We start from the raw sequence: 26,230 nt of genomic DNA on the forward strand, positions 1-26,230 counted from the left end.
TCACGGTGCAGGGGCATATTACTTGATATTAGAACGAGAAAGAGAGATGCAGAGTGCACACACAATGAAACAAATGACGGGAGGGAGAAGAAAGGAGAAGGAGTTTATGTATTTGCAGCGCGAAATTAATCAGGTTCGATCATACCAACACTAATGCAACAGATCCCATCATAACTCCGCAGTTAAGTTTGCTTGGGCGAGAGTAGTACTCGGATGGGTGACCACATGGGAAGTCCTCGTGTTGCACCCATTTTTTTGTAGATGATTCTTTTAACGTTACGTACGACTTGAATTATGGTCCTCAGGTTTATTCGCAAATGTGAGTCACAGCAGTGTAGCATTTTACTTGATATTTGAACGAGAACGTGAGGTGCAGTGCGCACGCACAAGGAAACAAATGACGGGAGGGGGAAGAAAGGAGAAGGAGTTTATGTATTTGCAGCGCGAAATTAAACAGGTGCGATCATACCAGCACTAATGCACCGAATCCCATCAGAACTCCGCAGTTAAGTGTGCTTGTGCGAGAGTAGTACTCGGATGAGTGACCTCTTGGGAAGTCCTCGTGTTGCACTAATTTTTTTTTCAGACGGGTCGTTCGACGTTACGCGCGACTGGAACTAGGGTCCACTGGTTTATACGCAAATGTGAGTCAAGAAGCAGGGGCATTTTAATCGATATTAGAACGAGAAGGAGAGATGCAGAGTGCACGCACAAGGAAACAAATGACGGGAGGGGGGATGGAGGGAGAAAAAGTGTATGTATTTGCAGCGCAGTTAGAAATATGTGCAATCATACCAGCACCAATGCAACGGATTCTATCAGAACTCCGGAAGTTAAGGGTGCTTGGGCGAGAGTAGCACTGGGATGGGTGACCTCCTGCGAAGTCCTTATATTTCACCCATTTTCTTAGGAAGTCCTTATACATACACTCCTTCTTCCCTCCCCCCCTCCCATCATTTGTTTCCTTGTGCGTTCACATTGCACCTCTCCTTCTCGTTCTAATATCGATTAAAATACCCCTGATTCTTGACCCTCATTTGCGTATAAACCAGCAGACTATAGTTCCAGTCGCGCGTAATGTCGAACGACCCGTCTGAAAAAAAATTGGTGCAACACCAGGACTTCCCAGGAGGTCACCCATCCGAGTACTACTCTCGCCCAAACACACTTAACTGCGGAGTTCTGATGGGATCCAGGGCAATAGTGCTGGTATGATCGCACCCGTTTAATTTCGCGCTGCAAATACATAAACTCCTTCTCCTTTCTTCCCCCTCCCATCATTTGTTTCCTTGTGCGTGCGCACTGCGCCTCCCGTGCTCGTCCTAATATCAAGTAAAATACTACGGTGCCGTGACTCATATTTGCGAATAAACCTTAGGACCATAATTCAAGTCGCGCGTAATGTCGAAAGAATCATCTGCAAAAAAATGGGTGCAACACGAGGACTTCACAAGAAAATGAGTGAAATATAAGGACTTCACAGGAGGTAACCCATGCTAGTACTACTCTCGTCGAAGCACCCTTACCTACGGAGTTCTGATAGAATCCGCTGTATTTGTGCTGGTATGATCGCACTTGTTTCATTTCGTGCTGAAAATACATACACTCCTTCTCCTTCCCTCCCCCTCCCATCAATTGTTTCCTTGTGCGTCCACACTGCACCTCTCCTTCTCGCTCTAATATCGATTAAAATGCCCCTGCTTCTTGACTCACATTTGTGTATAATCCATCGGACCCCAGTTCCAGTTGCGCGTAACGTCGAACGACCCGTCTGAAAAAAAATTGGTGCGACACGAGGACTTCCCAGGAGGTCACCCATCCGAGTACTACTCTCGCCCAAGCGCACTTAACTGCGAAGTTCTTATGGGATCCGATGCATTAGTGCTGGTATGATCGCACCCTTTTAATTTTTCGCTGCAAAAACATAAACTCCTTCTCCTTTCTTCCCCCTCCCGTCATTTGTTTCCTTGTGCGTGCGCACTGCACCTCCCGTGCTCGTTATAATATCAAGTAAAATGCTACGGTGCCGTGACTCACATTTGCGAATAAACCTGAGGACAATAATTCAAGTCGCGCGTATTGTCGAAAGAATCATCTGCAAAAAAATGGGTGCAACACGAGGACTTCCTAAGAAAATGGGTGAAATATAAGGACTTCGCAGGAGGTCACCCATCCTAGAGCTACTCTCGCCCAAGAACCCTTAACTTGCGGAGTTCTGATAGAATCCGTTGCATTGGTGCTGGTATGATTGCTTATGTTTCATTCTGCGCTGCAAATACATACACTTTTTTTCCCTCCATCCCCCCTCCCGTCATTTGTATCCTTTTCCGTGCACTCTGCATCTCTCCTTCTCGTTCTAATATCGATTAAAATGCCCCTGCTTCTTGACTCATATTTGCATATAAACCAGTGGACCCTAGTTCCAGTCGTGCGTAACGTCGAACGACCCGTCTGAAAAAAAAATTAGTGCGACACGAGGACTTCCCAGGATGTCACCCATCCGAGTACTACTCTCGCCCAAGCGCACTTAACTGCGAAGTTCTGATGGGATCCGGTGCATTAGTGCTGGTATGATCGCACCCTTTTAATTCTGCGCTGCAAATACATAAACTCTTTCTCCTTTCTTCCCCCTCCCGTCATTTGTTTAATTGTGCGTGCGCACTGCACCTCCCGTGCTCGTTCTAATATCAAGTAAAATGCTACGGTGCCGTGACTCACATTTGCGAATAATCCTGAGGACCATAATTCAAGTCGCGCGTATCGTCGAAAGAATCATCTGCAAAAAAATGGGTGCAACACGAGAACCTCCTAAGAAAATGGGTGAAATTTAAGGACTTCGCAGGAGGTCACCCATCCTAGTGCTACACTCGCCCAAGCACCCTTAACTTGCGGAGTTCTGATAGAATCCGTTGCATTGGTGCTGGTATGATTGCTCATGTTTCATTCTGCGCTGCAAATACATACACTTTTTCTCCCTCCATCCCCCCTCCCGTCATTTGTTTCCTTGTGCGTGCACTCTGCATCTCTCCTTCTCGTTCTAATATCGATTAAAATGCCCCTGCTTCTTGACTCACATTTGCGTATAAACCAGGGGACCCTAGTTCCAGTCGCGCGTAACGTCGAACGACCCGTCTGAAAAAAAAAATTAGGGCGACACAAGGACTTCCAGGAGGTCACCCATCCGAGTACTACTCTCGCCCAAGCACACTTAACTGCGGAGTTCTAATGGAATCCGGTGCATTAGTGCTGGTATGATCGCACCTGTTTAATTTCGCGCTGCAAATACATAAACTCCTTCTCCTTTCTTCCCCCTTCCGTCAATTGTTTCCATGTGCGTGCGCACTGCACCTCTCGTTCTCGTTCAAATATCAAGTAAAATACCACGGCGCAGTGACTCACATTTGCGAATAAATCTGCGGACCATAATTAAAGTCACGCGTAACGTCGAACGGCACATCTGAAAAAAAGAAAATGTGTGCAACACGAGAACTTCCCTGGAGGTAACCCATCATTGTACTTCTTTCGCCAAAGCACACTTAACTGCGGAGTTCTGATGGGATCCGGTGCATTTGTGCTGGTGTGACCGCACCTGTTTAATTTCGTGCTGAAAATACATACACTCCTTCTTCCCTCCCCCCCTCCCATCATTTGTTTCCTTGTGCGTTCACACTGCACCTATCCTTCTCGTTCTAATATCGTTTAAAATGCTCCTGATTCTTGACTCACATTTGCGTATAAACAGCGGACAATAGTTCCAGTCGCGCCTAACGTCAAACGACCCATCTGAAAAAAAATTGTTGCGTTACGAGGACTTCCCAAGAGGTAACCCATCTGAGTACTACTCTCGTCCAAGCACACTTAACTGCAGAGTTCTGATGGGATCCAGTACAGTAGTGCTGGTATGATGCCACTTGTTTAATTTTGGGCTTCAAATACATACACTCATTCTCGTTTCTTCCTCATCCCGTCATTTGTTTCCTTGTGCGTGCGCACTGCACCTCCCGTACTCGTTCTAATATCAAGTAAAAGGTCACAGTGCCGTGACTCACATTTGCGAATAAATCTGCGGACCATAAATCAAGTCATGCGTAACGTCGAAAGAATCATCTGCAAAAAGATGGGTGCAACACGAGGACCTCCCAAGAAAATGGGTGAAATATAAGGACTTCGCAGGAGGTCACCCATCCGAGTACTTTTCTCGCCCAAGCACCCTTAACTGCGGAGTTCTGATAGAATCCATTGTATTAGTGTTGGTATGATCCCTCATGTTTCATTCTGCACTGCAAATACATACACTCTTTCTCCTCCCATCCCCCCTCCCGTCATTTGTTTCCTTGTGCGTGCGAACCGAACCTCTCGTTCTCGTTCAAATATCAAGTAAAAAGCCACGGCGCCGTCACTCACATTTGCAAATAAATCTACGGACCATAATTAAAGTCGCGCGTAACGTCGAATGGCACATCTGAAAAAAAGAAAATGGGTGCAACACGAGAACTTCCCACGAGGTAACCCATCATTGTACTACTTTCGCCAAAGCACACTTAACTGCGGAGTTCTGATGGGATCCGGTGTATTTGTGCTGGTGTGACCGCACCTGTTTATTTTCGTGCTGAATATACATACACTCCTTCTTCCCTCCCCCCCTCCCATCATTTGTTTCCTTGTGCGTTCATACTGCACCTCTCCATCTTGTTCTAATATCGATTAAAATGCCCCTGATTCTTGACTCACATTTGCGTATAAACCAGCGGACCATAGTTCCAGTCGCGCGTAACGTCGAACGACCCATCTGAAAAAAAATTGTTGTGATACGAGGACTTCCCAAGAGGTCATCCATCCGAGTACTACTCTCGACCAAGCACACTTAACTGCAGAGTTCTGATGGGATCCAGTGCATTAGTGCTGGTATGATGCCACTTGTTTAATTTTGCGCTTCAAATACATACACTCCTTCTCTTTTCTTCCTCCTCCCGTCATTTGTTTCCTTGTGCGTGCGCACTGCACCTCCCGTACTCGTTCTAATATCAAATAAAATGCCACGGCGCCGTGACTCACATTTGCGAATAAACCTGCAGACCATAAATCATGTCGCGCGTAACATCGAAAGAATCATCTGCAAAAAGATGGGTGCAACACGAGGACCTCTCGAGAAAATGGGTGAAATATAAGGAGTACGCAGGAGGTAACCCATCTGAGTACTACTATCGCCCAAGCGCACTTAACTGCAGAGTTCTGATGGGATCCGGGGCTTTAGTGCTGGTATGATCGCACCTGTTTAATTTCGCGCTGCAAATACATACACTCCTTCTCCTTTCTTCCCCCACCCGTCAATTGTTTCCTTGTGCGTTCACACTTCACCTCTCATTCTCGTTCTAATATCGAGTAAAATGCCCCTCCTTCTTGACTCACATTTGCGTATAAACCAGCGGACCCTAGTTCCAGTCGCGCGTAACGTCGAACGACCCGTCTGAAAAAAAATTAGTGCGACACGAGGACTTCCAAAGAGGTCACCCATCCGAGTACTACTCTCGCCCAAGCACACTTAACTGCGGAGTTCTGATGGGATCCGGTGTATTAGTGCTGGAATGATTGCACCTGTTTAATTTCGCGCTGCAAATACATAAACTCATTCCCCTTTCATCCCCCTCCCGTCATTTTTTCATTGTGCGTGCGCACTATAGCTCCCGTTCTCGTTCTAATATCAAGTAAAATGCTACGGTGCCGTGACTCACATTTGTGAATAAACCTGAGGACCATAATTCAAGTCGCGCGTAACGTCGAAAGAATCATCTCCAAAAAAATGGGTACAACACGAGGACTTCCTAAGAAAATGGGTGAAATATAAGGACTTCGCAGGAGGTAACCCATGCTAGTACTACTCTCGCCCAAGCACCCTCAACTTGCGGAGTTCTGATAGAATCTGTTGCAATGGTGCTGGTATGATTGCTCATGTTTCATTCTGCGCTGCAAATACATACACTTTTTCTCCCTCCATCCCCCCTCCCGTCTTTTGTTTCCTTGTGCGTTCACACTGCACCTCTCATTCTCGTTCTAATATCGATTAAAATGCCCCTGCTTCTTGACTCACATTTGTGTATAAACCAGCGGACCCTAGTTTCAGACGCGCATAACCTCGAACGACCCGTTTGGAAAAAAAATTGGTGCGACACGAGGACTTCCCAGGTGGTCACACATCCGAGTACTAATCTCGCCCAAGCACACTTCACTGCGGAGTTCTGATGGGATCTGGTGCATTAGTGCTTGTATGAAAGCACCTCTTTAATTTTGCGCCGCTAATACATAAACTCATTCCCCTTTCTTCCCCCTCCCGTCATTTGTTTCCTTGTGCGTGCGCACTGCACCTCCCGTTCTCGTTCTAATATCAAGTAAAATGCTACAGCGCCGTGACTCACATTTGCGAATAAACCTGAGGACCATAATTCAAGTCGCGCGTAACGTCGAAAGAATCATCTGCAAAAAAATGGGTGCAACACGAGAACTTCACAAGAAAATGGGTGAAATATAAGGACTTCGCAAGAGGTAACCCATGCTAGTACTACTCTCGCCCAAGCACCCTTACCTACGGAGTTCTGATAGAATCTGTTGCATTAGTGCTGGTATGATCGCACCTGTTTCATTTCACGCTGCAAATACATACACTCCTTCTCCTTTCTTCCCCCTCCCGTCATTTATTTCCTTGTGCGTGCGCACTACACCTCTCGTTCTTGTTCAAATATCTAGTAAAATGCCACGACGCCGTGACTCACATTTGCGAATAAATCTGCGGACCATAATTAAAGTCGCACGTAACGTCGAACGGCACATCTGAAAAAAAGAAAATGGGTGCAACACGAGAACTTCCCAGGAGGTAACCCATCATTGTACTACTTTCGCCAAAGCACACTTAACTGTGGAGTTCTGATGGGATCCGGTGCATTTGTGCTGGTGTGACCGCACCTGTTTAATTTCGTGCTGAAAGTACATACACTCCTTCTTCCCCTCCCCTCCCATCATTTGTTTCCTTGTGCGTTCACACTGCACCTCTCCTTCTCATTCTAATATCGATTAAAATACCCCTGATTCTTGACTCACATTTGCGTATAAACTAGCGGACCATAGTTCAAGTTGCGCGTAACGTCGAACGACCCGTCTAAAAAAAAATTGGTGCAACACAAGGACTTCCCAGGAGGTCACCAATCCGAGTACTACTCTCGCCCAAGAACACTTAACTGCGGAGTTCTGATGGGATCCAATGCATTAGTGCTGGTATGATCGCACCCGTTTAATTCCGCGCTGCAAATACATAAACTCCTTCTCCTTCCTTCCCCCTCCCGTTATTTGTTTCCTTGTGCGTGCGCACTGCACCTCCCGTGCTCGTTCTAATATCAAGTAAAATACTACGGTGTCGTGACTCACATTTGCGAATAGACCTGAGGACCATAATTGAAGTCGCGCGTAACGTCGAAAGAATCATCTGCAAAAAAATGGGTGCAACACGAGGACTTCACAAGAAAATGGGTGAAATATAAGGACTTCGCAGGAGGTAAACCATGCTGGTACTACTCTCGCCCAAGCACCCTTACTTACGGAGTTCTGATAGAATCCGTTGAATTAGTGCTGGTATGATCGCACTTGTTTCATTTCGTGCTGAAAATATATACACTCCTTCTCCTTCCCTCCCCCTCCCATCAATTGTTTCTTTGTGCATTCACACTGCACCTCTCCTTCTCGTTCTAATATCGATTAAAATGCCCCTGCTTCTTGACTCACATTTGCGTATAAACAAGCGGACCATAGTTCCAGTCGCGCGTAACGTCGAACGACCCGTCTGAAAAAAAATTGGTGCGACACGAGGACTTCCCAGGAGATCACCCATCCGAGTACTACTCTCACCCAAGCACACTTAACTGCGGAGTTCTGATGGGATCCGGTGCATTAGTGCTGGTATGATCGCACCCTTTTAATTTTGCGCTGCAAATACATAAACTCTTTCTCCTTTCTTCCCCCTCCCGTCATTTGTTTAATTGTGCGTGCGCACTGCACCTCCCGTGCTCGTTCTAATATCAAGTAAAATGCTACGGTGCCGTGACTCACATTTGCGAATAAAACTGAGGACCATAATTCAAGTCGCGCGTATCGTCGAAAGAATCATCTGCAAAAAAATAGGTGGAACACGAGGACTTCCTAAGAAAATGGGTGAAATATAAGGACTTCGCAGGAGGTCACCCATCCTAGTGCTACTCTTGCCCAAGCACCCTTAACTTGCGGAGTTCTGATAGAATCCGTTGCATTGGTGCTGGTATGATTGCTCATGTTTCATTCTGCGCTGCAAATACATACACTTTTTCTTCCTCCATCCCCCCTCCCATCATTTGTTTCCTTGTGCGTGCACTCTGCATCTCTCCTTCTCATTCTAATATCGATTAAAATGCCCCTGCTTCTTGACTCACATTTGCGTATAAACCAGTGGACCCTAGTTCCAGTCGCGCGTAACGTCGAACGACCCGTCTGAAAAAAAATTGGTGCGACACGAGGACTTCCCAGGAGGTCACCCATTCGAATACTACTCTCGCCCAAGCACACTTGACTGCGGCGTTCTGATGGGATCCGATGCATTAGTGCTGGTATGATCGCACCTGTTTAATTTCGCGCTGCAAATACATAAACTCCTTCTCCTTTCTTCCCCTCCCGTTATTTGTTTCCTTGTGCGTGCGCACTGCACCTCTCGTTCTCGTTCAAATATCAAGTAAAATGCCACAGCGCCGTGACTCACATTTGCGAATAAATATGCGGACCATAATTAAAGTCGCGCGTAACGTCGAGCGGCACATCTGAAAAAAAGAAAATGGGTGCAACACGAGAAGTTCCCTTGAGGTAACCCATCATTGTACTACTTTCGCCAAAGCACACTTAACTGCGGAGTTCTGATGGGATCCGGTGCATTTGTGCTGGTATGACTGCACCTGTTTAATTTCGTGCTGAAAATACATACACTCCTTCTCCCCCCCCCCCAATCATTTGTTTCCTTGTGCGTTCACACTGCACCTCTCCTTCTCGTTCTAAAATCGATTAAAATGCCCCAGATTCTTGACTCACATTTGCGTATAAACAAGCGGACCATAGTTCCAGTCGCGCGTAACGTCGAACGACCAATCTGAAAAAAAATTGTTGCGATACGAGGACTTCCCAAGAGGTCACCCATCCGAGTACTACCAACGCCCAAGCACACTTAACTGCGGAGTTCTGATGGGATCCGGAGCTTTAGTGCTGGTATGATCGCACCTGTTTAATTTCGCGCTGCAAATACATACACTACTTCTCCTTTCTTCCCCCTCCCGTCATTTGTTTCCTTGTGCGTTCACACTTCACCACTCATTCTCGTTCTAATATCGATTAAAATGCCCCTGCTTCTTGACTTACATTTGCGTATAAACCAGTGGACCCTAGTTCCAGTCGCGCGTAACTTCGAACGACCCGTCTGAAAAAAAATTGGTGCGACACGTGGACTTCCCAGGAGGTCACCCATTCGAATACTACTCTCGCCCAAGCACACTTAACTGCGGCGTTATGATGGGATCCGGTGCATTAGTGCTGGTATGATCACACCCGTTTAATTCTGCGCTGTAAATACATAAACTCTTTCTCCTTTCTTCCCCCTCCCGTCATTTGTTTCCTTGTGCGTGCGCACTGCACCTCCCGTGCTCCTTTTAATATAAAGTAAAATGCTACGGTGCTGTGACTCACATTTGCGAATAAACCTGAGGACCATAATTCAAGTCGAGCGTATCGTCGAAAGAATCATCTGCAAAAAAATGGGTGGAACACGAGAACTTCCTAAGAAAATGGGTGAAATATAAGGACTTCGCATGAGGTCACCCATCCGAGTACTTTTCTCGCCCAAGCACCCTTAACTGCGGAGTTCTGATAGAATCCGTTGCATTAGTGCTGGTATGATCCCTCATGTTTCATTCTGCACTACAAATACATACACTCTTTCTCCTTCCATCCCCCCTCCCGTCATTTGTTTTCTTGTGCGTGCACTCTGCATCTCTCTTTCTCGTTCTAATATCAAGTAATATGCCCCGGCAACGTGACTCACCTTTGCAAATGAACCAACAGTTTATAATTCCATTCGCGCGTAACGTCGAACAACCCATCCGAAAAAAAATTGGTGCAACACGAGGGCTTCCCAAGTGGTCACCCATTCGAGTACTACTCTCGCCCAAGCACACTTAACTACGGAGTTCTGATGGGATCTGGAGCTTTAGTGCTGGTATGATTGCACCTGTTTAATTTCGCGCTGCAAATACATACACTCATTCTCCTTTCTTCCCCCTCCCGTCATTTGTTTCCTTGTGCGTTCACACTTCACCTCTCATTCTCGTTCTAATATCGATTAAAATGCCCCTGCTTATTGACTCACATTTGCGTATAAACTAGCGGACCCTAGTTCCAGACGCGCGTAACGTCGAACGACCCGTCTGAAAAAAATTAGAGCGACACGAGGACTTCCCAGGAGGTCACCCATCCGAGTACTAATCTCGCCCAAGCACACTTCACTGTGGAGTTCTGATGGGATCCGGTGCATTAGTGCTGGTGTGATCGCACCTGTTTAATTGTTGCGATACGAGGACTTCTCAAGAGGTCACCCATCCGAGTACTACTCTCGCCCAAGTACACTTAACTGCAGAGTTCTGATGGGATCCAGTGCATTATTGCTGGTATGATGCCACTTGTTTAATTTTGCGCTTCAAATACATACGCTCCTTCTCTTTTCTTCCTCCTCCCGTCATTTGTTTCCTTGTGCGTGCGCACTGCACCTCCCGTACTCGTTCTAATATCAAGTAAAATGCCACAGCGCCGTAACTCACATTTGCGAATAAACCTGCGGACCATAAATCAAGTCGCGCATAACGTCGAAAGAATCATCTGCAAAAAGATGGGTGCAACACGAGGAACTCCCAAGAAAATGGGTGAAATATAAGGACTTCGCAGGAGGTCACCCATCAGAGTACTTTTCTCGCGCAAGCACCCTTAACTGCGGAGTTCTGATAGAATCCGTTGCATTAGTGCTGGTATGATCCCTCATGTTTCATTCTGCACTACAAATACATACACTCTTTCTCCTCCCATCCTCCCTCCCGTCATTTGTTTCCTTTTGCGTGAACTCTGCATCTCTCTTTCTCGTTCTAATATCAAGTAATATGCCCCGGCACCGTGACTCACCTTTGCAAATGAACCTGCGGTTTATAATTCCATTCGCGAGTAACGTCGAACAACTCATTCGAAAAAAAAATAGGTGCAACACGAGGGCTTCCCAGGTGGACACCCATCCGAGTACTACTCTCGCCCAAGCACACTTAACTGCGGAGTTCTGATGGGATCCGGAGCTTTAGTGCTGGTGTGATCGCACCTGTTTAATTTCGCGCTGCAAATACATACACTCCTTCTCCTTTCTTCCCCCTCCCGTCATTTGTTTCCTTGTGCGTTCACACTTTACCTCTCATTCTCGTTCTAATTTCGATTAAAATGCCCCTGCTTCTCGACTCACATTTGCGTATAAACCAGCGGACCCTAGTTCCAGATGCGCGTAACGTCGAATGACCCATCTGAAAAAAAATTGGAGCGACACGAGGACTTCACAAGAAGTCAACCATCCGAGTACTAATCTCGCCAAGCACACTTAACTGCGGAGTTCTGATGGGATCCGGGGCTTTAGTGCTGGTATGATCGCACCTGTTTAGTTTCGCACTGCAAATACATACACTCCTTCTCCTTTCTTCCCCCTCCCGTCATTTGTTTCCTTGTGCGTTCACACTTCACCTCTCATTCTCGTTCTAATATCGATTAAAATGCCCATGCTTCTTGACTGACATTTGTGTATAAACCAGCGGACCCTAGTTCCAGACGAGCGTAACGTCGAAAGAATCATCTGCAAAAAGATGGGTGCAACACGAGGACCTCCCAAGAAATTGGGTGAAATATAAGGACTTCGCAGGAGGTCACCCATCCGAGTACTTTTCTCGCCCAAGCATCCTTAACTGCGGAGTTCTAATAGAATCCGTTGCATTAGTGCTGGTATGATCCCTCATGTTTCATTCTGCACTGCAAATACATACACTCTTTCTCCTCCCATCCTCCCTCCCGTCATTTGTTTCCTTTTGCGTGCACTCTACATCTCTCTTTCTCGTTCTAATATCAAGTAATATGCCCCGGCACCGTGACTCACCTTTGCAAATGAACCTGCGATTTATAATTCCATTCGCGCGTAACGTCGAACAACCCATCCGGAAAAAAAATAGGTGCAACACGAGGGCTTCCCAGGTGGACACCCATCCGAGTACTACTCTCGCCCAAGCACACTTAACTGCGGAGTTTTGATAGGATTCGGAGCTTTAGTGCTGGTATGATCGCACCTGTTTAATTTCGCGATGCAAATACATACACTCCTTGTCCTTTCTTCCCCCTCCCGTCATTTGTTTCCTTGTGCGTTCACACTTTACCTCTCATTCTCGTTCTAATTTCGATTAAAATGCCCCTGCTTCTCGACTCACATTTGCGTATAAACCAGCGGACCCTAGTTCCAGACGTGCGTAACGTCGAACGACCCGTCTGAAAAAAAATTGGTGCGGCACGAGGACTTCCCAGGAGGTCAACCATCCGAGTACTAATCTCGCCAAACACACTTAACTGCGGAGTTCTGATGTGATCCGGGGCTTTAGTGTTGGTATGATCGCACTTGTTTAGTTTCGCGCTGCGAATACATACACTCCTTCTCCTTTCTTCCCCCTCCCGTTATTTGTTTCCTTGTGCGTTCACACTTCACCTCTCATTCTCGTTCTAATATCGATTAAAATGCCCCAGCTTCTTGACTCACATTTGCGTATAAACTAGCGGACCCCAGTTCTAGTCGCGCGTAACGTCGAATGACATGTCTGAAAAAAAATTGGTGCGACACGAGGACTTCCCAGTAGGTCACCCATCCGAGTACTAATCTCGCCCAAGCACACTTCGCTGCGGAGTTCTGATGGGATCCGGTGCATTAGTGCTGGTATGATCGCACCTGTTTAATTTCGCGCTGCAAATACATAAACTCCTTCTCCTTTCTTCCCCCTCCCGTCATTTGTTTCCTAGTGCATACGCACTGCACCTCTCGTTCTCGTTCAAAAATCAAGTAAAATACCACGGCGCCATGACTCACATTTGCGAATAAATCTGCGGACCATAATTAAAGTCGCGCGTAACATCGAAAGAATCATCTGCAAAAAAATGGGTGCAACACGAGGATTTCCTAAGAAAATGGGTGAAATATAAGGACTTCGCAGGAGGTCACCCATCCTAGTGCTACTGTCGCCCAAGCACCCTTAACTTGCGGAGTTCTGATAGAATCCGTTGCATTGGTGCTGGTATGATTGCTCATGTTTCATTCTGCGCTTCAATTACATATACTTTTTCTCCCTCCATACCCCCTCCAGTCATTTGTTTCCTTGTGCGTGCACTCTGCATCTCTCATTCTCGTTCTAATATCGATTAAAGTGCCCCTGCTTCTTGACTCACATTTGCGTATAAACCAGTGGACCCAAGTTCCAGTCGCACGTAACGTCGTTCGACCCGTCTAAAAAAAAAATTAGTGCGACACGAGGACTTCCCAGAAGGTCACCCATCCGAGTATTACTTTCGCCCAAGCACGCTTAGCTGCGGAGTTCTGATGGGATTCGGTGCATTAGTGCTGGTATGATCGCACCTGTTTAATTTCGCGTTGCAAATAGATAAACTCCTTCTCCTTTCTTCCCCCTCCCGTCATTTGTTTCCTTGTGCGTGCGCACTGCACCTCTCGTTCTCGTTCAAATATCAAGTAAAATGCCACGGCGCCGTGACTCACATTTGCGAATAAATCTGCGGACCATAATTAAAGTCGCGCGTAACGTCGAACGGCACATCTGAAAAAAGGAAAATGGGTGCAACATGAGAACTTCCCAGGAGGTAACCCATCATTGTACTACTTTCGCCAAAGCACACTTAACTGCAGAGTTCTGATGGGATCCAGTGCATTAGTGCTGGTATGATGTCACTTGTTTAATTTTGCGCTTCAAATACATACACTCCTTCTCTTTTATTCCTCCTCCCGTCATTTCTTTCCTTGTGCGTGCGCACTGCACCTCCCGTACTCGTTCTAATATCAAGTAAAATGCCACGGTGTCGTGCCTCACATTTGCGAATAAACCTGCGCACCATAAATCAAGTCGCGCATAACATCGAAATAATCATCTGCAAAAAGATGGGTGCAACACGAGGACCTCCCAAGAAAATGGGTGAAATATAAGGACTTCGCAGGAGGTCACCCATCCGAGTACTTTTCTCGCCCAAGCACCCTTAACTGCGGAGTTCTGATAGAATCTGTTGCATTAGTGCTGGTATGATCCCTCATGTTTCATTCTGCACTGCAAATACATACACTCTTTCTCCTCCCATCCCCCCTCCCGTCATTTGTTTCCTTGTGCGTGCACTCTGCATTTCTCTTTCTCGTTCTAATATCAAGTAATATGCCCCAGCACCGTGACTCATCTTTGCAAATGAACCAGCGATTTATAATTCTATTCGCGCGTAACGTCGAACAACCCATCCGAAAAAAATAGATGCAACACGAGGGCTTCCCAAGTGGTCACCCATCCGAGTACTATGCTCGCCCAAGCACACTTAACTGCGGAGTTCTGATGGGATCCGGAGCTTTAGTGCTGGTATGATCGCACCTGTTTACTTTCGCGCTGCAAATACATACACTCCTTCTCCTTTCTTCCCCCTTCTGTCATTTCTTTCCTTGTGCGTTCACACTTCACCTCTCATTCTCGTTCTAATATCGATTAAAATGTCCGTGCTTCTTGACTCACATTTGCGTATAAACCAGCGGATCCTAGTTCCAATCGCGCGTAACGTCGAACGACCCGTCTGAAAAAAATTTTGTGCGACACGAGGACTTCCCAGGAGGTCACCCATCCGAGTATTAGTCTCGCCCAAGCACACTTCACTGCGGAGTTCTGATGGGATCCGGTGCATTAGTGCTGGTATGATCACACCTGTTTAATTTTGCGCTGCAAATACATAAACTCATTCCCCTTTCTTCCCCCTCCCGTCATTTGTTTCCTTGTGCGTGCGCACTGCACCTCCCATTCTCGTTCTAATATCAAGTAAAATGCTACAGCACCGTGACTCACATTTGCGAATAAACCTGAGGACCATAATACAAGTCGCGCGTAACGTCGAAAGAATCATCTGCAAAAAAATGGGTGCAACACGAGGACTTCACAAGAAAATAGGTCAAATATAAGGACTTCGCAGGAGGTAACCCATGCTAGTACTACTTTCGCCTAAGCACCCTTACCTACGGATTTCTGATAGAATCCGTTGCATTAGTGCTGGTATGATCGCACCTGTTTCATTTCGCGCTGCAAATACATACACTCCTTCTCTTTTCTTCCCCCTCCCGTCATTTGTTTCCTTATGCGTGCGCATTGCACCTCTCGTTCTCGTTCAAATATCAAGTAAAATGCCACAGCGCCGTGACTCACATTTGCGAATAAATCTGCAGACCATAATTAAAGTCGCGCGTAACGTCGAACGGCACATCTGAAAAAAAGAAAATGGGTGCAACACGAGAACTTCCCAGGAGGTGACCCATCATTGTACTACTTTCGCCAAAGCACACTTCACTGCGGAGTTCTGATGGGATCTGGTGCATTTGTGCTGGTGTGACCGCACCTGTTTAATTTCGTTCTGAAAATACATACACTCCTTCTTCCCTCCCCCCCTTCCATCATTTGTTTCCTTGTGCGTTCACACTGCACCTCTCCTTCTCGTTCTAATATCGATTAAAATGCCCCTGATTCTTGACTCACTTTTGCGTATAAGCCAGCGGACCATAGTTCCAGTTGCGCGTAACGTCGAACGACCCATCTGAAAAAAAATTGTTGCGATAGGAGGACTTCCCAAGAGGTCACCCATCCGAGTATTAATCTCGCCCAAGCACACTTAACTGCAGAGTTCTGATGGGATCTAGTGCATTAGTGCTGGTATGATGCCACTTATTTAATTTTGTGCTTCAAATACATACACTCCTTGTGCGTGCGCACTGCACCTCCCGTACTTGTTTTAATATCAAGTAAAATGCCGCGGCACCGTGACTCATATTTGTGAATAAACCTGCAGACCATAAATCAAGTCACGCGTAACGTCGAAAGAATCATCTACAAAAAGATGGGTGCAACACGAGGACCTCCCAAGAAAATGGGTGAAATATAAGGACTTCGCAGGAGATCACCCATCCGAGTACTTTTCTCGCCCAAGCACCCTTAACTGCGGAGTTCTGATAGAATCCGTTGCATTGGTACTGGTATGATCCCTCATGTTTTATTCTGCACTGCAAATACATACACTCTTTCTCCTCCCATCCCCCCTCCCGTCATTTGTTTCCTTGTGCGTGCACTCTGCATCTCTCTTTCTCGTTCTAATATCAAGCAATATGCCCCGGCACTGTGACTCACCTTTGAAAATGAACCAGTTGTTTATAATTCCATTCACGCGTAACGTCGAACAACCCATCCGAAAAAAAATAGGTGCAACACGAGGGCTTCCCAGGTGGTCACCGATCCGAGTACTACTCTCACCCAAGCACACTTAACTGTGGAGTTTTGATGGGATCCGGGGCTGTAGTGCTGGTATGATCGCACATGTTTAATTTCGCGCTGCAAATACATACACTCCTTCTCCTTTCTTCCCCCTCCCGTCATATGTTTCCTTGTGCGTGCGCACTGCACCTCTCGTTCTCGTTCAAATATCAAGTAAAATGCCACGGCGCCGTGACTCACATTTGCGAATAAATCTGCGGACCATAATTAAAGTCGTGCGTAACGTCGAACGGCACATCTGAAAAAAAAGAAAATAGGTGCAACACGAGAACTTCCCAGGAGGTAACCCATCATTGTACTACTTTCGCCAAAACACACATAACTGCGGAGTTCTGATGGGATCCGGTGCATTAGTGCTGGTGTGACCGCACCTGTTTAATTTCGTGCTGAAAATACATACACTCCTTCTTCCCTCCCCCCCTCTCATCATTTGTTTCCTTGTGCGTTCACACTGCACCTCTCCTTCTCGTTCGAATATGGATTAAATTGCCCCTGATTCTTGACTCACATTTGCGTATAAACCAGCGGACCATAGTTCCAGTCGAGCGTAACGTCGAACGACCCATCTGAACAAAAATTGTTGCGATACGAGGACTTCCCAATAGGTCACCCATCCGAGTACTACTCTCGCCCAAGCACATTTAACTGCAGAGTTCTGATGGGATCCGGTGCATTAGTGCTGGTATGATGCCACTTGTTGAATTTTGCGCTTCAAATACATACACTCCTTCTCTTTTCTTCCTCCTCCCGTCATTTGTTTCCTTGTGCGTGCGAACTGCACCTCCTGTACTCGTTCTAATATCAAGTAAAATGCCACGGCGCCGTGAATCACATTTGCGAATAAACCTGCGGACCATAAATCAAGTCGCGCGTAACGTCGAAAGAATCATCTGCAAAAATATGGGTGCAACACGAGGACCTCCCAAGAAAATGGGTGAAATATAAGGACTTCGCAGGAGGTCACCCATTCGAGTACTTTTCTCGCCCAAGCACCCTTAACTGCGGAGTTCTGATAGAATCCGTTGCATTAGTGCTGGTATGATCCCTCATGTTTCATTCTGCACTGCAAATACATACACTCTTTCTCCTCCCATCCCCCCACCCGTCATTTGTTTCCATGTGCGTGCACTCTGCACCTCTCTTTCTCGTTCTAATATCAAGTAATATGCCCCGGCACTGTGACTCACCTTTGCAAATGAACCAGCGGTTTATAATTCCATTCGCGCGTAACGTCGAACAACCCATCCGAGAAAAAAAAGGTGCAACACGAGGGCTTCCCAAGTGGTCACCCATTCGAGTACTACTCTCGCCCAAGCACACCTAACTGCGGAGTTCTGATGGGATCCGGGGCTTTAGTGCTGATATGATCGCACCTGTTCAATTCCGCGCTGCAAATACATACACTCCTTCTCCTTTCTTCCCCCTCCGTCATTTGTTTCCTTGTGCGTTCACACTTCACCACTCATTCTCGTTCTAATATCTATTAAAATGCCCCTGCTTCTTGACTCACATTTGCGTATAAACCAGCGGACCCTAGTTCCAGACGCGCGTAACGTCGAACGACCCGTCTGAAAAAAAATTGGTGCGACACGAGGACTTCCCAGGAGGTCACCCATCCGAGTACTAATCTCTCCCAAGCACACTTCACTGCGGGGTTCTGATGGGATCCGGTGCATTAGTGCTGGTATGATAGCACCTGTTTAATTTCGCGCTGCAAATACATAAACTCATTCCCCTTTCTTCCCCCTCCCGTCATTTGTTTCCTCACACCTCCCGTTCTCGTTCTAATATCAAGTAAAATGCTACAGCACCGTGACTCACATTTGCGAATAAACCTGATGACCATAATACAAGTCGCGCGTAACGTCGAAAGAATCATCTGCAAAAAAATGGGTGCAACACGAGGACTTCACAAGAAAATAGGCCAAATATAAGGACTTCGCAGGAGGTAACCCATGCTAGTACTACTTTCGCCTAAGCACCCTTACCTACGGATTTCTGATAAAATCCGTTGCATTAGTGCTGGTATGATCGCACCTGTTTCATTTCGCGCTGCAAATACATACACTCCTTCTCCTTTCTTCCCCCTCCCGTCATTTGTTTCCTTGTGCGTGCGCATTGCACCTCTCGTTCTCGTTCAAATATCAAGTAAAATGCCACTGCGCCTTGACTCACATTTGCGAATAAATCTGCGGACCATAATTAAAGTCGCGCGTAACGTCGAACGGCACATCTGAAAAAAAGAAAATAGGTGCAACACGAGAACTTCCCAGTAGGTGACCCATCATTGTACTACTTTCGCGAAAGCACACTTCACTGCGGAGTTCTGATGGGATCTGGTGCATTTGTGCTGGTGTGACCGCACCTGTTTAATTTCGTTCTGAAAATACATACACTCCTTCTTCCCTCCCCCCCTTCCATCATTTGTTTCCTTGTGCGTTCACACTGCACCTCTCCTTCTCGTTCTAATATCGATTAAAATGCCCCTGATTCTTGACTCACATTTGCGTATAAGCCAGCGGACCATAGTTCCAGTGGCGCGTAACGTCGAACGACCCATCTGAAAAAAAATTGTTGCGATAGGAGGACTTCCCAAGAGGTCACCCATCCGAGTATTAATCTCGCCCAAGCACACTTAACTGCAGAGTTCTGATGGGATCTAGTGCATTAGTGCTGGTATGATGCCACTTATTTAGTTTTGTGCTTCAAATACATACACTCCTTGTGCGTGCGCACTGCACCTCCCGTACTTGTTTTAATATCAAGTAAAATGTCACGGCACCGTGACTCATATTTGCGAATAAACCTGCAGACCATAAATCAAGTCACGGGTAACGTCGAAAGAATCATCTGCAAAAAGATGGGTGCAACACGAGGACCTCCCAAGAAAATGGGTGAAATATAAGGACTTCGCAGGAGGTCACCCATCCGAGTACTTTTCTCGCCCAAGCACCCTTAACTGCGGAGTTCTGATAGAATCCGTTGCATTGGTACTGGTATGATCCCTCATGTTTTATTCTGCACTGCAAATACATACACTCTTTCTCCTCCCATCCCCCCTCCCGTCATTTGTTTCCTTGTGCGTGCACTCTGCATCTCTCTTTCTCGTTCTAATATCAAGCAATATGCCCCGGCACTGTGACTCACCTTTGAAAATGAACCAATTGTTTATAATTCCATTCGCGCGTAACGTCGAACAACCCATCCAAAAAAAAATAGGTGCAACACGAGGGCTTCCCAAGTGGTCACCGATCCGAGTACTACTCTCACCCAAGCACACTTAACTGTGGAGTTTTGATGGGATCCGGGGCTGTAGTGCTGGTATGATCGCACATGTTTAATTTCGCGCTGCAAATACATACACTCCTTCTCCTTTCTTCCCCCTCCCGTCATTTCTTTCCTTGTGCGTGCGCACTGCACCTCTCGTTCTCGTTCAAATATCAAGTAAAATGCCACGGCGCCGTGACTCACATTTGCGAATAAATCTGCGGACCATAATTAAAGTCGTGCGTAACGTCGAACGACACATCTGAAAAAAAAGAAAATGGGTGCAACACGAGAACTTCCCAGGAGGTAACCCATCATTGTACTACTTTCGCCAAAGCACACATAACTGCGGAGTTCTGATGGGATCCGGTGCATTAGTGCTGGTGTGACCGCACCTGTTTAATTTCGTGCTGAAAATACATACACTCCTTCTTCCCTCCCCCCCTCCCATCATTTGTTTCCTTGTGCGTTCACACTGCACCTCTCCTTCTCGTTCTAATATCGATTAAAATGCCCCTGATTCTTGACTCACATTTGCGTATAAACCAGCGAACCATAGTTCCAGTCGCGCGTAACGTCGAACGACCCATCTGAAAAAAAATTGTTGCGATACGAGGACTTCCCAATAGGTCACCCATCCGAGTACTACTCTCGCCCAAGAACACTTAACTGCAGAGTTCTGATGGGATGCAGTGCATTAGTGCTGGTATGATGCCACTTGTTTAATTTTGTGCTTCAAATACATACACTCCTTCTCTTTTATTCCACCTCCCGTCATTTGTTTCCTTGTGCGTGCGCACTGCACCTCTCGTACTCGTTCTAATATCAAGTAAAATGCTACGACACCTTGACTCACATTTGCGAATAAACCTGCGGACCATAAAACAAGTCGCGCGTAACGTCGAAAGAATCATCTGCAAAAAGATGGGTGCAACACGAGGACCTCCCAAGAAAATGGGTGAAATATAAGGACTTCGCAGGAGGTCACCCATCCGAGTACTTTTCTCGCCTAAGGACCCTTAACTGCGGAGTTCTGATAGAATCCGTTGCATTAGTGCTGGTATGATCCCTCATGTTTCATTCTGCACTGCAAATACATACACTCTTTCTCCTTCCATCCCCCCTCCCGTCATTTGTTTCCTTGTGCGTGCACTCTGCATCTCTCTTTCTCGTTCTAATATCAAGTAATATGCCCCAGCACCGTGACTCACCTTTGCAAATGAACCAGCGGTTTATAATTCCATTCGCACTTAACGTCGAACAACCCATCCGAAAAAAAATAGGTGCAACACGAGGGCTTCGCAAGTGGTCACCCATCCGAGTACTACTCTCGCCCATGCACATTTAACTGCGGAGTTCTGATGGGATCCGGAGCTTTAGTGCTGGTATGATCGCACCTGTTTAATTTCGTGAGGCAAATACATACACTCCTTCTCCTTTCTTCCCCCGCCCGTCATTTGTTTCCTTGTGCGTTCACACTTCACCTCTCATTCTCGTTCTAATATCGATTAAAATGTCCCTGCTTCTTGACTCACATTTGCGTATTTACCAGCGGACCCTAGTTCCAGACGCGCGTAACGTCGAACAACCCGTCTGAAAAATAATTGGTGCGACACGAGGACTTCCCAGGAGGTCACCCATCCGAGTACAAATCTCGCTCGAGCACACATAAATGCGGAGTTCTGATGGGATCCGGTGCATTAGTGTTGGTATGATCGCACCTGTTTAATTTCGCGCTGCAAATACATAAACTCATTCCCCTTTCTTCCCCCACCCGTTATTTGTTTCCTTGTGCGTGCGCACTGCACCTCCCATTCTCGTTCTAATATCAAGTAAAATGCTACAGCGCCGTCACTCACATTTGCGAATAAACCTGAGGACCATAATTCAAGTCGCGCGTAACGTCGAAAGAATCATCTGCAAAAAAATGGGTGCAACACGAGAACTTCACAAGAAAATGGGTGAAATATAAGGACTTCGCAGGTGGTAACCCATGCTAGTACTACTCTCGTCCAAGCACCCTTACCTACGGAGTTCTGATAGAATCCGATGCATTAGTGCTGGTATGATCGCACCTGTTTCATTTCGTGCTGAAAATACATACACTTCTTCTCCTTCCCTCCCCCTCCCATCAATTGTTTCCTTGTGCGTTCACACTGCACCTCTCCTTCTCGTTCTAATATTGATTAAAATGCCCCTACTTCTTGACTCACATTTGCGTATAAACCAGCGGACCATAGTTCCAGTCGCGCGTAACGTCGAACGACCCGTCTGAAAAAAATTGGTGCGACACAAAGACTTTCCAGGAGGTCACCCGTCTGAGTACTACTCTTGCCCAAACACACTTAACTGCAGAGTTCTGATGGGATCTAGAGCATTAGTGCTGGTATGATCGCACCCGTTTAATTTCGCGCTGCAAATACATAAACTCCTTCTACTTTCTTCCCCCTCCCGTCATTTCTTTCCTTGTGTGTGCGCACTGCACCTCCCGTGCTCGTTCTAATATCAAGTAAAATACTACGTTGTCGTGGCTCACATTTGCGAATAAACCTGAGGACCATAATTCAAGTCGCGCGTAACGTCGAAAGAATCATCTGCAAGAAAATGGGTGCAACACGAGGACTTCACAAGAAAATGGGTGAAATATAAGGACTTCGCAGGAGGTAACCCATGCTAGTACTACTCTCGCCCAAGCACCCTTACCTACGGAGTTCTGATAGAATCCGTTACATTAGTGCTGGTATAATCGCATCTGTTTCATTTCGTGCTGAAAATACATACACTCTTTCTCCTTCCCTCCCCCTCCCATCAATTGTTTCCTTGTGCGTTCACACTGCACCTCTCCATCTCGTTCTAATATCGATTAAAATGCCCCTGCTTCTTGACTCACATATCGAGGACCTCGTGTCGCAACAATTTTTTTTCAGACGGGTCGTTCGACGTTACGCGCGACTGGAACTCGTGTCCGCTGGTTTATACGCAAATGTGAGTCTAGAAGCAGGGGCATTTTAATCGATATTAGAACGAGAATGAGAGGTGCAGTGTGAATGCACAAGGAAACAATTGATGGGAGGGGGAGGGAAGGAGAAGGAGTGTATGTATTTTCAGCACGAAATGAAAGAGGTGCGATCAAACCAGCACAAATGCAACAGATTCTATTAGAACTCCGTAGGTAAGGGTACTTGGGCGAGAGTAGTACTACCATGGGTTACCTCCTGCGAAGTCCTTATATTTCACCCATTTTCTTGTGAAGTCCTCATGTTGCACCCATTTTTTTGCAGATGATTCTTTCGACGTTACGCACGACTTGAATTACGGTCCTCAGGTTTATTCGTAAATGTGAGTCACGGCGCTGTAGCATTTTACTTAATATTAGAACGAGAACGGGAGGTGCAGTGCGCACGCACAAGGAAACAAATGACGGGAGGGCGAAGAAAGGGGAATGAGTTTATGTATTTGCAGCGCAAAACTAAACAGGTGCGATCATACCAGCACTAAAGCCCTGGATCCCATCCGAACTCCGCAGTTGAGTGTGCTTGGGCGAGATTAGTTCTCGGATGGTTGATCTCCTTGGAAGTCCTCGTGTCGCACCAATATTTTTTCAGACGGGTCGTTCGAAGTTACGCGCGTCTGGAACTAGGGTCCGCTGGTTTATACGCAAATGTGAGTCAAGAAGTAGGGGCATTTTAATCGATATTATAACGAGAATGGGAGGTGAAGTGTGAACGCACAAGGAAACAAATGACGAGAGGGGGAAGAAAGGAGGAGTGTATGTATTTGTAGCGCGAAATTAAACAGGTGCGATCATACCAGCAATACAGCCCCGGATCCCATCAGAACTCCGCAGTTAAGAGTGCTTGGGCGAGAGTAGTACTCGGATCGGTGACCACCTGGGAAGCCCTCGTGTTGCACCTATTTTTTTTCAGATGGGTTGTTCGACGTTACGCGCGACTTGTATTATGGTCCTCAGGTTTATTCGCAAATGTGAGTCACGGCGCTGTAGCATTTTACTTGATATTAGAACGAGAACGGGAGGTGCAGTGCGCACGCACAAGGAAACAAATGACGGGAGGGGGAAGAAAGGAGAAGGAGTTTATGTATTTGCCGCGCGAAATTAAACTGGTGCGATCATACCAGCACTAATGCAACGGATTCTATCAGAACTCCACAGTTAAGGGTGCTTGGGGGAGAGTAGTACTTCGGATGGGTGACCACTTGGGAAGTTCTCGTGTTGCACCCATTTTTTTGGGAGGTCCTCGTGTTGCACTCATCTTTTTGCAGATGATTCTTTCGACGTTATGCGCGACTTGATTTATGGTTCGCAGGTTTATTCGTAAATTTGAGTCACGGAGCCGTGGCATTTTACTTGATATTATAACGAGTACGGGAGGTGCAGTGCGCACGCACAATGAAACAAATGACGGGAGAAGGAAGAAAAGAGAAGGAGTGTATGTATTTGAAGCGCAAAATTAAACAAGTGGCATCATACCAGCACTAATGCACTGGATCCCATCAGAACTCTGCAGTTAAGCGTGCTTGGGCGAGAGTAGTACTCGGATGGATGACCTCTTGGGAAGTCCTCGTATTGCAATAATTTTTTTTCAGATGGGTCGTTCGACGTTACGCGCGACTGGAACTATGGTCCGCTGGTTTATACGCAAATGTGAGTCAAGAATCAGGGGCATTTTTATCGATATTAGAACGAGAAGGAGAGGTGCAGTGTGAACGCACAAGGAAACAAATGATGGGAGGGGGGGGAGGGAAGAAGGAGTGTATGTATTTTCAGCACGAAATTAAACAGGTGCGGTCACACCAGCACTAATGCACCGGATCCCATCAGAACTTCGCAGTTAAGTGTGCTTTGGCGAAAGTAGTACAATGATGGGTTACCTCCTGGGAAGTTCTCGTGTTGCACCCAGTTTCTTTTTTTCAGATGTGTCGTTCGACGTTACGCGCGACTTTAATTATGGTCCGCAGATTTATTCGCAAATGTGAGTCAATAAGCAGGGGCATTTTAATCGATATTAGAACGAGAATGAGAGGTGAAGTGTTAACGCACAAGGATACAAATGACAGGAGGGGGAAGAAAGGAGAAGGAGTGTATGTATTTGCAGCGCGAAGTTAAACAGGTGCAATCATACCAGCACTACAGCCCCCGATCCCATCAGAACTCCGCAGTTAAGTGTGCTTGGGTGAGAGTAGTACTCGGATCGGTGACCACCTGGGAAGCCCTCGTGTTGCACCTATTTTTTTTCGGATGTGTTGTTCGACGTTACGCGCGATTGGAATTATAAACCGCTGGTTCATTTGCAAAGGTGAGTCACGGTGCCGGAGCATATTACTTGATATTAGAACGAGAAAGAGAGATGCAGAGTGCACGCACAAGGAAACAAATGACGGGAGGGTGGATGGGAGGAGAAAGAGTGTATGTATTTGCAGTGCAGAATGAAACATGATGGATCATACCAGCACTAATGCAACAGATTCTATTAGAACTCCGCAGTTAAGGGTGCTTGGGCGAGAAAAGTACTCGGATTGGTGACCTCCTATGAAGTCCTTATATTTCACCCATTTTCTTGGGAGGTCCTCGTGTTGCACCCATCTTTTTGCAGATGATTCTTTTGACATTACGCGCGACTTGATTTATGGTCTGCAGGTTTATTCGCAAAAGTGAGTCAAGGCGCCGTGGCATTTTACTTGATATTAGAACGAGTACGGGAGGTGCAGTGCGCACGCACAAGGAAACAAATGACAGGAGGAGGAAGAAAAGAGAAGGAGTGTATGTATTTGAAGCGCAAAATTAAACAAGTGGCATCATACCAGCACTAATGCACTGGATCCCATCAGAACTATGCAGTTAAGCGTGCTTGGGCGAGAGTAGTACTCGGATGGATGACCTCTTGGGAAGTCCTCGTATCGCAATAATTTTTTTTCAGATGGGTCGTTCGACGTTACGCGCGACTGGAACTATGGTCCGCTGGTTTATACGCAAATGTGAGTCAAGAATCAGGGGCATTTTTATCGATATTAGAACGAGAAGGAGAGGTGCAGTGTGAACGCACAAGGAAACAAATGATGGGAGGGGGGGAGGGAAGAAGGAGTGTATGTATTTTCAGCACGAAATTAAACAGGTGCGGTCACACCAGCACAAATGCACCGGATCCCATCAGAACTCCGCAGTTAAGTGTGCTTTGGCGAAAGTAGTACAATGATGGGTTACCTCCTGGGAAGTTCTCGTGTTGCACCCATTTTCTTTTTTTCAGATGTGCCGTTCAACGTTA

At 46.5% G+C, this 26,230-nt stretch overlaps 5 non-coding genes and 47 pseudogenes across 5 annotated transcripts; 10 read left to right on the forward strand and 42 right to left on the reverse strand.

Moving 5' to 3' along the window:
• Positions 1–131: 131 nt before the first annotated feature.
• Positions 132–250, forward strand: LOC148261075 (5S ribosomal RNA; annotated as a pseudogene).
• A 205-nt stretch (positions 251–455) lies between these two features.
• Positions 456–574, forward strand: LOC148261076 (5S ribosomal RNA; annotated as a pseudogene).
• A 530-nt stretch (positions 575–1,104) lies between these two features.
• On the reverse strand, positions 1,105–1,223 carry LOC148261077 (5S ribosomal RNA; annotated as a pseudogene).
• Positions 1,224–1,782: 559 nt separating this feature from the next.
• Positions 1,783–1,901, reverse strand: LOC148261078 (5S ribosomal RNA; annotated as a pseudogene).
• A 562-nt stretch (positions 1,902–2,463) lies between these two features.
• On the reverse strand, positions 2,464–2,582 carry LOC148261079 (5S ribosomal RNA; annotated as a pseudogene).
• A 563-nt stretch (positions 2,583–3,145) lies between these two features.
• Positions 3,146–3,263, reverse strand: LOC148261080 (5S ribosomal RNA; annotated as a pseudogene).
• Positions 3,264–3,472: 209 nt separating this feature from the next.
• On the reverse strand, positions 3,473–3,591 carry LOC148261081 (5S ribosomal RNA; annotated as a pseudogene).
• Positions 3,592–3,793: 202 nt separating this feature from the next.
• Positions 3,794–3,913, reverse strand: LOC148261082 (5S ribosomal RNA; annotated as a pseudogene).
• A 564-nt stretch (positions 3,914–4,477) lies between these two features.
• LOC148261083 (5S ribosomal RNA) lies at positions 4,478–4,596 on the reverse strand (annotated as a pseudogene).
• A 206-nt stretch (positions 4,597–4,802) lies between these two features.
• Positions 4,803–4,919, reverse strand: LOC148261084 (5S ribosomal RNA; annotated as a pseudogene).
• A 559-nt stretch (positions 4,920–5,478) lies between these two features.
• Positions 5,479–5,597, reverse strand: LOC148261085 (5S ribosomal RNA; annotated as a pseudogene).
• A 561-nt stretch (positions 5,598–6,158) lies between these two features.
• Positions 6,159–6,277, reverse strand: LOC148261086 (5S ribosomal RNA; annotated as a pseudogene).
• Positions 6,278–6,840: 563 nt separating this feature from the next.
• On the reverse strand, positions 6,841–6,959 carry LOC148261087 (5S ribosomal RNA; annotated as a pseudogene).
• A 202-nt stretch (positions 6,960–7,161) lies between these two features.
• Positions 7,162–7,280, reverse strand: LOC148261088 (5S ribosomal RNA; annotated as a pseudogene).
• Positions 7,281–7,839: 559 nt separating this feature from the next.
• Positions 7,840–7,958, reverse strand: LOC148261089 (5S ribosomal RNA). Its single transcript, XR_015820447.1, has one exon. It is a non-coding gene; the product is annotated as a 5S ribosomal RNA (ribosomal RNA).
• A 561-nt stretch (positions 7,959–8,519) lies between these two features.
• Positions 8,520–8,638, reverse strand: LOC148261090 (5S ribosomal RNA; annotated as a pseudogene).
• Positions 8,639–8,846: 208 nt separating this feature from the next.
• On the reverse strand, positions 8,847–8,965 carry LOC148261091 (5S ribosomal RNA; annotated as a pseudogene).
• A 200-nt stretch (positions 8,966–9,165) lies between these two features.
• LOC148261092 (5S ribosomal RNA) lies at positions 9,166–9,284 on the reverse strand (annotated as a pseudogene).
• Positions 9,285–9,489: 205 nt separating this feature from the next.
• Positions 9,490–9,608, reverse strand: LOC148261093 (5S ribosomal RNA; annotated as a pseudogene).
• Positions 9,609–10,168: 560 nt separating this feature from the next.
• LOC148261094 (5S ribosomal RNA) lies at positions 10,169–10,287 on the reverse strand (annotated as a pseudogene).
• Positions 10,288–10,491: 204 nt separating this feature from the next.
• LOC148261095 (5S ribosomal RNA) lies at positions 10,492–10,610 on the reverse strand (annotated as a pseudogene).
• Positions 10,611–10,616: 6 nt separating this feature from the next.
• Positions 10,617–10,734, reverse strand: LOC148261096 (5S ribosomal RNA; annotated as a pseudogene).
• Positions 10,735–11,296: 562 nt separating this feature from the next.
• Positions 11,297–11,415, reverse strand: LOC148261097 (5S ribosomal RNA). Its single transcript, XR_015819676.1, has one exon. It is a non-coding gene; the product is annotated as a 5S ribosomal RNA (ribosomal RNA).
• Positions 11,416–11,620: 205 nt separating this feature from the next.
• LOC148261098 (5S ribosomal RNA) lies at positions 11,621–11,738 on the reverse strand (annotated as a pseudogene).
• A 561-nt stretch (positions 11,739–12,299) lies between these two features.
• LOC148261099 (5S ribosomal RNA) lies at positions 12,300–12,418 on the reverse strand (annotated as a pseudogene).
• Positions 12,419–12,623: 205 nt separating this feature from the next.
• LOC148261100 (5S ribosomal RNA) lies at positions 12,624–12,741 on the reverse strand (annotated as a pseudogene).
• A 205-nt stretch (positions 12,742–12,946) lies between these two features.
• On the reverse strand, positions 12,947–13,065 carry LOC148261101 (5S ribosomal RNA). Its single transcript, XR_015819842.1, has one exon. It is a non-coding gene; the product is annotated as a 5S ribosomal RNA (ribosomal RNA).
• Positions 13,066–13,627: 562 nt separating this feature from the next.
• Positions 13,628–13,746, reverse strand: LOC148261102 (5S ribosomal RNA; annotated as a pseudogene).
• Positions 13,747–14,633: 887 nt separating this feature from the next.
• Positions 14,634–14,752, reverse strand: LOC148261103 (5S ribosomal RNA). The gene has a single exon (XR_015819949.1). It is a non-coding gene; the product is annotated as a 5S ribosomal RNA (ribosomal RNA).
• Positions 14,753–14,957: 205 nt separating this feature from the next.
• LOC148261104 (5S ribosomal RNA) lies at positions 14,958–15,076 on the reverse strand (annotated as a pseudogene).
• Positions 15,077–15,639: 563 nt separating this feature from the next.
• On the reverse strand, positions 15,640–15,758 carry LOC148261105 (5S ribosomal RNA; annotated as a pseudogene).
• Positions 15,759–15,962: 204 nt separating this feature from the next.
• LOC148261106 (5S ribosomal RNA) lies at positions 15,963–16,080 on the reverse strand (annotated as a pseudogene).
• Positions 16,081–16,607: 527 nt separating this feature from the next.
• LOC148261107 (5S ribosomal RNA) lies at positions 16,608–16,726 on the reverse strand (annotated as a pseudogene).
• Positions 16,727–16,936: 210 nt separating this feature from the next.
• LOC148261108 (5S ribosomal RNA) lies at positions 16,937–17,055 on the reverse strand (annotated as a pseudogene).
• A 204-nt stretch (positions 17,056–17,259) lies between these two features.
• LOC148261109 (5S ribosomal RNA) lies at positions 17,260–17,377 on the reverse strand (annotated as a pseudogene).
• Positions 17,378–17,938: 561 nt separating this feature from the next.
• On the reverse strand, positions 17,939–18,057 carry LOC148261110 (5S ribosomal RNA; annotated as a pseudogene).
• Positions 18,058–18,261: 204 nt separating this feature from the next.
• Positions 18,262–18,380, reverse strand: LOC148261111 (5S ribosomal RNA; annotated as a pseudogene).
• Positions 18,381–18,930: 550 nt separating this feature from the next.
• On the reverse strand, positions 18,931–19,049 carry LOC148261112 (5S ribosomal RNA; annotated as a pseudogene).
• Positions 19,050–19,253: 204 nt separating this feature from the next.
• Positions 19,254–19,371, reverse strand: LOC148261113 (5S ribosomal RNA; annotated as a pseudogene).
• Positions 19,372–19,898: 527 nt separating this feature from the next.
• LOC148261114 (5S ribosomal RNA) lies at positions 19,899–20,017 on the reverse strand (annotated as a pseudogene).
• Positions 20,018–20,227: 210 nt separating this feature from the next.
• LOC148261115 (5S ribosomal RNA) lies at positions 20,228–20,346 on the reverse strand (annotated as a pseudogene).
• Positions 20,347–21,229: 883 nt separating this feature from the next.
• Positions 21,230–21,348, reverse strand: LOC148261116 (5S ribosomal RNA). The gene has a single exon (XR_015819738.1). It is a non-coding gene; the product is annotated as a 5S ribosomal RNA (ribosomal RNA).
• A 205-nt stretch (positions 21,349–21,553) lies between these two features.
• Positions 21,554–21,672, reverse strand: LOC148261117 (5S ribosomal RNA; annotated as a pseudogene).
• Positions 21,673–22,230: 558 nt separating this feature from the next.
• Positions 22,231–22,349, reverse strand: LOC148261118 (5S ribosomal RNA; annotated as a pseudogene).
• Positions 22,350–23,424: 1,075 nt separating this feature from the next.
• Positions 23,425–23,543, forward strand: LOC148261119 (5S ribosomal RNA; annotated as a pseudogene).
• A 202-nt stretch (positions 23,544–23,745) lies between these two features.
• On the forward strand, positions 23,746–23,864 carry LOC148261120 (5S ribosomal RNA; annotated as a pseudogene).
• Positions 23,865–24,069: 205 nt separating this feature from the next.
• Positions 24,070–24,189, forward strand: LOC148261121 (5S ribosomal RNA; annotated as a pseudogene).
• A 236-nt stretch (positions 24,190–24,425) lies between these two features.
• On the forward strand, positions 24,426–24,543 carry LOC148261122 (5S ribosomal RNA; annotated as a pseudogene).
• Positions 24,544–24,748: 205 nt separating this feature from the next.
• On the forward strand, positions 24,749–24,867 carry LOC148261123 (5S ribosomal RNA; annotated as a pseudogene).
• Positions 24,868–25,076: 209 nt separating this feature from the next.
• On the forward strand, positions 25,077–25,195 carry LOC148261124 (5S ribosomal RNA; annotated as a pseudogene).
• Positions 25,196–25,756: 561 nt separating this feature from the next.
• On the forward strand, positions 25,757–25,874 carry LOC148261125 (5S ribosomal RNA; annotated as a pseudogene).
• Positions 25,875–26,078: 204 nt separating this feature from the next.
• Positions 26,079–26,197, forward strand: LOC148261126 (5S ribosomal RNA; annotated as a pseudogene).
• The last annotated feature ends 33 nt before the right edge of the window (positions 26,198–26,230 follow it).

Source organism: Carica papaya, chromosome 5 (assembly GCF_054855325.1).
Source record: "Carica papaya isolate Zhongbai chromosome 5, ASM5485532v1, whole genome shotgun sequence".
NCBI lineage: Eukaryota > Viridiplantae > Streptophyta > Magnoliopsida > Brassicales > Caricaceae > Carica > Carica papaya.